General features: G+C 32.9%; 1 long non-coding RNA gene across 3 annotated transcripts; it reads left to right on the top strand.

The window, feature by feature from the left end:
* The first annotated feature begins 6 nt into the window (after positions 1-6).
* LOC134275865 (uncharacterized) lies at positions 7-11391 on the top strand. 3 transcript variants are annotated; one of them, XR_009993937.1, is made up of 8 exons: positions 7-163; positions 5602-5722; positions 5966-6110; positions 6353-6477; positions 8606-8691; positions 8955-9056; positions 9148-9225; positions 10250-11391. It is a non-coding gene; the product is annotated as an uncharacterized LOC134275865 (long non-coding RNA). The 3 variants fall into 3 exon arrangements; XR_009993936.1 differs by having other exon boundaries at positions 6356-6477; positions 8955-9225; XR_009993935.1 differs by having other exon boundaries at positions 8955-9225.
* The last annotated feature ends 252 nt before the right edge of the window (positions 11392-11643 follow it).

Genomic DNA, 11643 nt, shown 5'->3' with positions numbered 1-11643 from the left:
GGTATATTTACTATACAGAAACAGCGATGAGACCGTGGTCTCTTATTACCACGTGACTAATCAGAACGAGGCTACTTTCATTTTTGCATTGCCTACGTGCAGCATGGGATCATTGATAATTAAGCCCTATGGTATCTTCAGATTACAGCCTATTAAGCTGGAAGTAAGTGACAGTGTAACATAACATAAACCTTGTCATGGTCTAAAATGCAGATTTTTACATAGAAAGCCATGATGATCATTTTTTTAATGTTTTTAACCAACTGAAATGACTATAATCTTGTCATGGTCTCTATATAACAGCTACATACAAGAGACCAGGGACTATAATACACTATATACTTGTCATGGTGTCTATATAACAACTACATACAAGAGACCAGGGACTATAATACACTATATACTTGTCATGGTCTCTATATAACAACTACATACAAGAGACCAGGGACTATAACACACTATATACTTGTCATGGTCTCTATATAACAACTACATACAAGAGACCAGGGACTATAACACACTATATACTTGTCATGGTCTCTATATAACAACTACATACAAGAGACCAGGGACTATAACACACTATATACTTGTCATTCTATATAACAATTACATACAAGAGACCAGGGACTATAACACACTATGTACAGAGAGTTCTATATATAACATATACTTGTCACGGTCTCTATATACATACAAGAGACCACGGGACTCACACGAATGTATATAATTTGTCACGGAAAATTAATTGGATTTTCTATATAACAATTACATACAAGAGACCAGAGACTATAATACACTATATACTTGTCACGGTCTCTATATAACAATTACATACAAGAGACCAGGGACTATAACACACTATATACTTGTCGTGGTCTCAATATAACAACTACACACAAGAGACCAGGGACTATAACACACTATATACTTGTCGTGGTCTCTATATAACAATTACATACAAGAGACCAGGGACTATAACACACTATATACTTGTCACGGTCTCTATATAACAATTACATACAAGAGACCAGGGACTATAACACACTATATACTTGTCATGGTCTCTATATAACAATACATACAAGAGACCAGGGACTATAATACACTATATACTTGTCGTGGTCTCTATATAACAACTACACACAAGAGACCAGGGACTATAACACACTATATACTTGTCACGGTCTCTATATAACAATTACATACAAGAGACCAGGGACTATAACACACTATATACTTGTCGTGGTCTCTATATAACAATTACATACAAGAGACCAGGGACTATAACACACTATATACTTGTCATGGTCTCTATATAACAATTACATACAAGAGACCGGGGACTTTGATACACTACATACTTGTCATGGTCTCTATATAACAATTACATACAAGAGACCAGGGACTATAACACACTACATACTTGTCATATATAACAATTACATACAAGAGACCAGGGACTATAACACACTATATACTTGTCACGGTCTCTATATAACAATTACATACAAGAGACCAGGGACTATAACACACTATATACTTGTCATGGTCTCTATATAACAATTACATACAAGAGACCAGGGACTATAACACACTATATACTTGTCACGGTCTCTATATAACAATTACATACAAGAGACCAGGGACTATAACACACTATATACTTGTCATGGTCTCTATATAACAATTACATACAAGAGACCAGGGACTATAACACACTATACTTGTCACGGTCTCTATATACAAGAGACCAGGGACTATAACACACTATATACTTGTCATGGTCTCTATATAACAACTACACACAAGAGACCAGGGACTATAACACACTATATACTTGTCATGGTCTCTATATAACAACTACATACAAGAGACCAGGGACTATAACACACTATATACTTGTCATGGTCTCTATATAACACTATGTGCTTGCCATGGTCTCTATATAAATTACACACAAGAGACCAGGGACTATAACACACTATATACTTGTCATGGTCTCTATATAACAACTACATACAAGAGACCAGGGACTATAACACACTATATACTTGTCGTGGTCTCTATATAACAATTACATACAAGAGACCAGGGACTATAACACACTATATACTTGTCATGGTCTCTTTATAACAATTACACACAAGAGACCAGGGACTATAACACACTATATACTTGTCATGGTCTCTATATAACAATTACATACAAGAGACCAGGGACTATAACACACTATATACTTGTCACGGTCTCTATATAACAATTACATACAAGAGACCAGGGACTATAACACACTATATACTTGTCATGGTCTCTATATAACAATTACATACAAGAGACCAGGGACTATAACACACTATATACTTGTCATGGTCTCTATATAACAATTACACACAAGAGACCAGGGACTATAACACACTATATACTTGTCACGGTCTCTATATAACAATTACATACAAGAGACCAGGGACTATAACACACTATATACTTGTCACGGTCTCTATATAACAATTACATACAAGAGACCAGGGACTATAACACACTATATACTTGTCATGGTCTCTATATAACAATTACACACAAGAGACCAGGGACTATAACACACTATATACTTGTCACGGTCTCTATATAACAATTACACACAAGAGACCAGGGACTATAACACACTATATACTTGTCATGGTCTCTATATAACAACTACATACAAGAGACCAGGGACTATAACACACTATATACTTGTCACGGTCTCTATATAACAACAACATACAAGAGACCAGGGACTATAACACACTATATACTTGTCATGGTCTCTATATAACAATTACTTACAAGAGTCCAGGGACTATAACACACTATATACTTGTCACGGTCTCTTTATAACAATTACATACAAGAGACCAGGGACTATAACACACTATATACTTGTCATGGTCTCTATATAACAACTACACACAAGAGACCAGGGACTATAATACACTATATACTTGTCATGGTCTCTATATAACAATTACATACAAGAGACCAGGGACTATAACACACTATATACTTGTCATGGTCTCTATATAACAATTACACACAAGAGACCAGGGACTATAACACACTAAATACTTGTCACTGTCTCTATATAACAATTACATACAAGAGACCAGGGACTATAACACACTATATACTTGTCATGGTCTCTATATAACAATTACACACAAGAGACCAGGGACTATAACACACTATATACTTGTCATGGTCTCTATATAACAATTACATACAAGAGACCAGGGACTATAACACACTATATACTTGTCATGGTGTCTATATAACAACTACACACAAGAGACCAGGGACTATAATACACTATATTCTTGCCACGGTCTCTATATAACAATTACATAGCATGAGACCATTGACATATAACGGTCTTGAACATAGATGGTCTCATGTTTACAACACTGTAGCATGAGACCATTGACATTTTACAGTCTTAAACATAGATGGTCTCATGTTTACAATACTGTAGCATGAGACCATTAACATATAACAGTCTTAAACAGGCATGGTCTCATGTTTACAAAACTGTAGCATGAGACCATTGACATATAACAGTCTTAAACATAGATGGTCTCATGTATACAACACTGTAGCATGAGACCATTGACATATAACAGTCTTAAACATAGATGGTCTCATGTATACAATACTGTAGCATGAGACCATTGACATATAACAGTATTAAACATAGATGGTCTCATGATTACAACATTGTAGCATGAGACCATTGACATATAACAGTCTTAAACAGGCATGGTCTCATGTTTACAACATTGTAGCATGAGACCATTGATATATAACAGTCTTAAACATAGATGGTCTCATGTTTACAATACTGTAGCATGAGACCATTGACATTTTACAGTCTTAAACATAGATGGTCTCATGTTTACAATACTGTAAGTAGCATGAGACCATTGACATATAACAGTCTTAAACAGGCATGGTCTCATGTTTACAATACTGTAGCATGAGACCATTGACATATAACAGTCTTAAACATAGATGGTCTCATGTATACAATACTGTAGCATGAGACCATTGACATATAACAGTATTAAACATAGATGGTCTCATGATTACAACATTGTAGCATGAGACCATCGACATAAAACAGTCTTAAACAGGCCTGGTCTCATGTTTACAACACTGTAGCATGAGACCATTGACATATAACAGTCTTAAACATAGATGGTCTCATGTTTACAATACTGTAGCATGAGACCATTGACATATAACAGTCTTAAACATAGATGGTCTCATGTTTACAATACTGTAGCATGAGACCATTGACATATAACAGTCTTAAACATAGATGGTCTCATGTTTACAACACTGTAGCATGAGACCATTGACATATAACAGTCTTAAACATAGATGGTCTCATGTTTACAACACTGTAGTATGAGACCATTGACATATAACAGTCTTAAACATAGATGGTCTCATGTTTACAAAACTGTAGCATGAGACCATTGACATATAACAGTCTTAAACAGGCATAGTCTCATGATTACAACATTGTAGCATGAGACCATTGACATATAACAGTCTTAAACAGGCATGGTCTCATGTATACAACACTGTAGCATGAGACCATTGACATATAACAGTCTTAAACATAGATGGTCTCATGTATACAATACTGTAGCATGAGACCATTGACATATAACAGTCTTAAACATAGATGGTCTCATGTTTACAACACTGTAGCATGAGACCATTGACATATAACAGTCTTAAACATAGATGGTCTCATGTATACAATACTGTAGCATGAGACCATTGACATATAACAGTCTTAAACATAGATGGTCTCATGTATACAATACTGTAGCATGAGACCATTGACATATAACAGTCTTAAACATAGATGGTCTCATGTTTACAAAACTGTAGCATGAGACCATTGACATATAACAGTCTTAAACATAGATGGTCTCATGTTTACAACATTGTAGCATGAGACCATTGACATATATCAGTCTTAAACATAGATGGTCTCATGTTTACAACATTGTAGCATGAGACCATTGACATATAACAGTCTTAAACATAGATGGTCTCATGTTTACAATACTGTAGCATGAGACCATTGACATATAACAGTCTTAAACATAGATGGTCTCATGTATACAATACTGTAGCATGAGACCATTGACATATAACAGTCTTAAACATAGATGGTCTCATGTTTACAATACTGTAGCATGAGACCATTGACATATAACAGTCTTAAACATAGATGGTCTCATGTTTACAACATTGTAGCATGAGACCATTGACATATAACAGTCTTAAACATAGATGGTCTCATGTATACAATACTGTAGCATGAGACCATTGACATATAACAGTCACAAACATAGATGGTCTCATGTTTATGATACTGTAGCATGAGACCAAAGACATATAGCAGTTACCCCCAAAAAAACAATGTTATTATGTGAAATGCTAATAATTATATGGGTAGCTTACATTATTTCCTATGTTTATGTAATTAAACAATTTAAAACTATAATAATTTTAATGGTACACACTCTATATCCTTTTTTTCAGTGCCCCACACATAATGGATGATAATTTTGTAAATTAGAGCAGTACTATCTTGAGAGGGGCCCTTTGTTTTTCTGGACATCAGAATTTTATATCAATGGATTGTCTTGGAATTGCCATACAGGTATGTGATGAAAATTACAAGAGCTGATTTGTATGGCTAGCTTAAATATCTTACTTGAGGAAATAACCAACCACAATGAATTAAGTTAATTACAGTTCTATATATAGAGAAAGGCAATTTCTTTTTATTTTTTAATTGATCACATTTTTAGGCCCACAGTATTAATTTTGGACTCATATTAGAGGAATATCGTATTATTAAGCAGGCTTTTTCCATTGAACTAAAGGAAACTGTCTTTGTTAGAAGGTGTTCATGAAGCAGCTCCCTGGATGGTGTGTAGTCTGTATGTCAACATGTGGAGCCCAGGTGTATATCAAGCTTTACAGCGACTATCAGAATTTCGGAGCAAATCAAAGATCCTATTTTAATCAGATTGATTTCAAGGAAGGTATGTTTACTGTCATTTTTCTTTTTTTTTTTTTAAGCTGCATCAGGTGTGTTTTTTCCGATTCAAATTTTTGTGTAAGTACATGTATTAATCGTTATTTTCTCTTACATTAATTTACTGCAGAGGGTCTAGTTAATAAATTTGATAAAGCTATAAAGTAGCATATAGTCAATAATTTCTATGTGTGAATCCTAAAGAGTATAAGGTAACTCTCATTTTGACTATAATTTCTCTGATTTCAGTAGTAGTCTCCCCTGTTAAAGATCAGTAATGGTGGATATACAATGCTGGATGCAGTCTGGTCATCAACAGAGAGTTTTGACACCTGTAATTTGCCTCTGTAACCTTTGCTGTGTTTATCAGACAGGTAAAAAAATGAAGATAAATGATCAAAATAATTTTAATGAGATCAATAATGAAAAATGAACCATTCTTTAATACATGTATAAGAATTAAAACACAATTATTAACACATACAATTATACGAGGGTTGTTCGAAAAGTTCGTGGACAACTGTCATATCTTTTTTATTTGACGTCATATGTTATCCAAATTTGGTAGGAATATTTTAACAATAAATCCATGTAATGGCAAATCACAAAATATTATTATAAAAACTTATCCAGATTTAAAAAATTAAAAATCGGACAGGTCAAAATTTAAAGTTACAGACAATACAAAAAATATATCAAAAGTTATTCTCTGTAAAATGGAGGAAAAACGAAAAACTTATTCAAATTAAGAATTGTTACATCGATATGTGTACCAAATTATGGTTTTATATTTTGCTTAGTTGAAAAGAAATAACTTGAGAACATAAGTAGTCCTTAATTAAATCGAAAAAAACTATGACGTTTTTTATTTTAGAACGTCACGGAGCAGCAGATACCGAAGCAGTTTTGTGTTTTTCTCTGGAATAATCCTGAATAAACTCTTTAAATGTTGAAGGAATGTTATGTCACAAGTTTGTGCATGTGTGTACAAATAGTACAGAATATTTGATGACAGAATTTGTATTTCGGATGAATGACCTGTGAAGCAACGGTTTTACTGTAAACTTCTGATTAAAAATTTTAAACGTAAATGAAAGACAAAGGCACTTCATTTTATCCTGTGAAAGCAGAGTTAAGATACTAAAAGAAAATTACAACCTTAACAAGGGAAATTATTGAGATCTATTCTTAAAAAATTAATGTCAAGTATTAGAAAAAGAATTTAATGAATGGGCATTGGAATTTCTGTGTGAAATGTATAGGTATAGTATCTATTAAAATTCTCGATTTGTGTTGAGTTACATTACCGTTTTGTGTGCTCCGCGGGTACAAAACATGTTGATTTTAAAATGAAGTAAATTTATTTGTGTTCAATCAAATGGAATGAAACTTCCCACATCAACAAAACAAATATTTTTACATATTATGATGTGCTTGTTTTTAACTTCCATTGAGTAATATAACGAGGATGGACATCGTCCACGAACTTTTCGAACAACCCTCGTACATAATGTTCATATTTCCCCCATTTGCCTGATTGAATAGAATCAGAAAATAAAACAAAATTTATAATATGTAAGGCAATTCACAAATTATGTATTACATACAAAGAGGTAGATTCACGTACTCCATAAAAAGGCCCTGTCAATATACTAATTAAACGACCAAGTCCTTATGTCCTATTTCGATAATCAACATAAAATAGAGACTTAGTGCTTTCATTTCCTATAAAAAATTTTCCTCTGAGAGCCCAAGTTTGGAAACTATGGCATTCTGAAACTGCAATGTTCTTGATTTTTTCTTGATTTTTGAAGAAAATGGGTGAAATTGAGCATATTCAACTTCTGATAAAAATATGAGCACATCCTGCTTCTTTCATGGATTAGAATAATGCATCCCCTATATAAGTCAGCATTTTAGATCAGATGTTGGGGGCTATGCATAATATTAAAAAACAGCTTAAATTTTTTGTCATTTTTAACCAAATATTCAAGATTTGAGCAAAATGACGAAATTCATAATACATAGACAAGAGAAAAGATTACTTCATTTTTATTTGATATGAAGTCACCAAGGGTCCAAGTGAAATATAACATATTTTCAACTAAAACTGAGTAGTTATTATTTTTCAGAAATTCACAGGGCCAAAAATGGACCAATGTGAACTTTCTTCTTTCAAACTTTTGAATTAAAAACACACAGTCAATGATTTCATATGTACAACCATTCATTTCCTAAGTAAATATTATTGTACATTTTGTAATATGCAATAGGATGTTTATCTTGTGCAATAAATCAATTACAGTTCCCCCTTTCAAAGTCTTATAACTTCCTCTTTTTTATTTTAGGTCTGTTAGTGATCAACTGTACGTGTCTTTAAAAAAAAAATTTCTTACAAATGATATCTTTTTATAGATCTTTAATTTTTTTGTTGATAATTATATTTTAACAGTTTTTATTTCATTTAAATGTAATTTAGTCTATCTTGTTGGTTTTTTTTAGATGATGAATCAGTCTACTTCTTTTTACAAGAGGTGCCCCTCCAGACTCACAAAGGTCCAAAGTTGAGTTTCAAGCACACCTATTCAGTGAGTGCACAGTTTAATGTATTCTTATTTTAAACTTTTAACTAATTGATATACATTTTGGATTTAATTTTCACAGACCTCAGAAGTACAAGTTTGATATTTAATTATGTTAAGATTACTTGGTCTTCTTTTTGGGATGTAAACTTCAAGATAAATAGTGTAATGTAGGATTTTGCCTTAAGTTGAGGTAAGCTCTGTAATCACTGATTACATATACATGTATTTATTAACATAGTTGATAATTTTTTCCCCTTTTGTTGCAGGTCTAATGCATGTTGGCAACTGATGCTGGTTCTATTTTCACCAAGAAGCATACCATGCATACCACCGGTAACCAAGTGACGGACAGGCATAACCACAGTTAGGTGTGCAGCTCTTTGTCCCCTTCCAGATCTCCTAATCTCTTTGTAAAGCTTTTCTTGGTGACTGATAAAGTGACATTTTTACAATACATAGAAAGGATCCATGCCTGGCCTTGTTTTTCCTCCCCATGCTGATTCCAGTCCAGTGAACCATCACAAACTTGAAACTTTGGTGAGTTTCTTAAAATGCATGGTTCCAACTCACACAAAAAGGTCTTAGTCAAGTCAAGGTCAAGCTCCAAATACACTCCTCTAAACCAAGTCTATTTCAAATGAAACTTACGAAAAAGCAGCAGGCCCCTTAAGATGATCACTATCCAATTGATATCTAGGTAGACCATTTCTACTTGTGGATGACGTCTTAACGTCTGAATTTTTTAATAGTAATTCTTTAAATGTTATTCATGTATATTGAATTGCTATGCCTTTTTGAAGTTTGTATGTTTATAGCTTCCACATGTACTCAGACCTTTTTATGCCCCACCATGAATATGGCCGGGGCATATAGTATTTGTCATGTCTGTCTTCCGTCCTTCTGTCCTTCCGTCCTTCCATCACACTTTGTGTTTTGCTCTGTTCAAAGCTAAGTTTCAAAGAAACTATCCAAGATATTTTCATCAAACTTCATATGCTGATAGATATTGAGAGCTATGCAACTGCATCAACATTTTTTTACCTTGACCTTTACTTTGACCTTGACCTCACTTTTCTTAAATAAGTGTTTAGCTCAGTTTTAAACATACCATTCAAGATGGTGTTATCAAACTTCACATGTTGATACTAACTTGCATGGATGATGCATCTAGGGATGAACACTACCAGACTTGCTTCGGATGCTAGATCTGACCTACGTTTTCCAGATGAGTGACCAGATTAAAATTTTTGGAGCAGGTCCATTCCTAAGGAACTATATGCCCTACTTGGACCAAACTTGCATGGATGATGCTTCTAAGGATGGACACTACCAGACTTGCTTCGGATGCTGGATCTGACCTACATTTTTATTCCCTAGTAACTATAAGCCCTACCTGAACCAAACTGATCAAATTTTATACACATACAAATGTTCACTTTTCTTTACTTATATATCCTCGGCGGGGCATTCATGTCCTATGGACATATTTCTAGTTTGAATTACAATTTTTTTTTATTAATTCATGATTTATTATTTAATATTGACTTTTCTTGTATTTCAGCGATGTACCCTTCCTTATGATTTGTCCTTGCCCAAACAGCCAATGCAATGAAGAAGAAAATGCAGGGTTGAAATGGATTAAAGATCAACTTTTCTATATGACAGCAAATATTTTCTTGGTGCATTGTATATTTGACTTGTAGAACAAGAATTTATCAAAGTTGTCATTAATTTAAGAAAAAAGCACAATTTTCACACTCATGTAAGAGGAGAAATATAACAGAGTATTGAATACCATGTTAGAATTTTTAGTCAAGCATGTGTTAATTACAAATTGAAATGCAAAACTTTCAATAGCAGATTGAATAACGTAAATCTAGAAATTTTTGCTGTAGATAAATTTTTAGCAAATTTGCGAGTTCATTGCATTCACAAAAATATATTTCTTAAAATTAATTCAACAATAAGAAAATTTAAACAAAGTAGTGGTCATTCGCAAAATTTTGAAACGTAAAAATTAATCAACAGCATTACGACCCAGATTCGCAAAATAAAATCGACGTAAACATTTCCAGATTTACGGTAGTTACTGTGTAGATTATTATGAATATTAGGTCACCCAAGTCAGTCTAACAATGGTGCACTATCATATGGAAATTTTCAACTTCTTATTTGAAACCACTTAAGCAGTCTTAATTAATTTTGGCATACAGTTTGGCTCACCTATTAATTTATTCTTAGAAAATTTTCTATGCTCAGGGTTGTATTCTCCTCTGGTGACTGTTAAGGTCCATTGGCCCCTTGTTACTCTTTTACTTAAATATTTTGTTTTTAAGCTATTATTGCTGCAAGCATTTGCAAGCATTATAAGTATATTATTTTCTTTGTTAAGTTTGCTGTCATTTGCTTAATTTATAAGCTTTTCACGTGTACATTACTTATTATACACATATTATTTTTTGTTGTTAGCAAATAATTTGAATGTATGCACATGCCTTTAATTTAGATGAGAGCATATTTGTATATTTTCAATATTTTCTTGAGCAATAAATATTGAATTGATTTCAGCATATTTTATTATGTATTCAAACATGAATTGAATGGCAGCAGGCATATTGCATTACTTTGATAAATTGAATACTGCATTATAATGTTAAACATGACCAGTTATTGTTACACTACCATTAAAGAACTAATATCTTATACATGTATGCACAGTTTATTCTTATTTGTTCTTCTTGTTTTCTTATTTTCAAGGTCTGTACAAATGTTCTGGTTACCATATACATGTACAAATTTAGCCCTAGTTAAAATCAATTTTTTGAGCCAATTTTACTATTTAAACCAAATTACATGTATATGAAATTCAAATTATGACAAAATTATTTCTTGTTTGAAATGAAAACATTCCTCTAGTCTCCTTAACACTTGATGTTTGAAGGAATATCTGAAATG

This window comes from Saccostrea cucullata, unplaced genomic scaffold (assembly GCF_032062105.1).
Source record: "Saccostrea cucullata isolate Sc308-1 unplaced genomic scaffold, CSIRO_AGI_Scuc_v1 ctg7213, whole genome shotgun sequence".
In the NCBI taxonomy this organism is placed as follows: Eukaryota; Metazoa; Mollusca; class Bivalvia; order Ostreida; family Ostreidae; genus Saccostrea; species Saccostrea cuccullata.
Note: the sequence above shows the minus strand (reverse complement) of the source record. Positions and strands in the feature narration are given on the sequence as shown.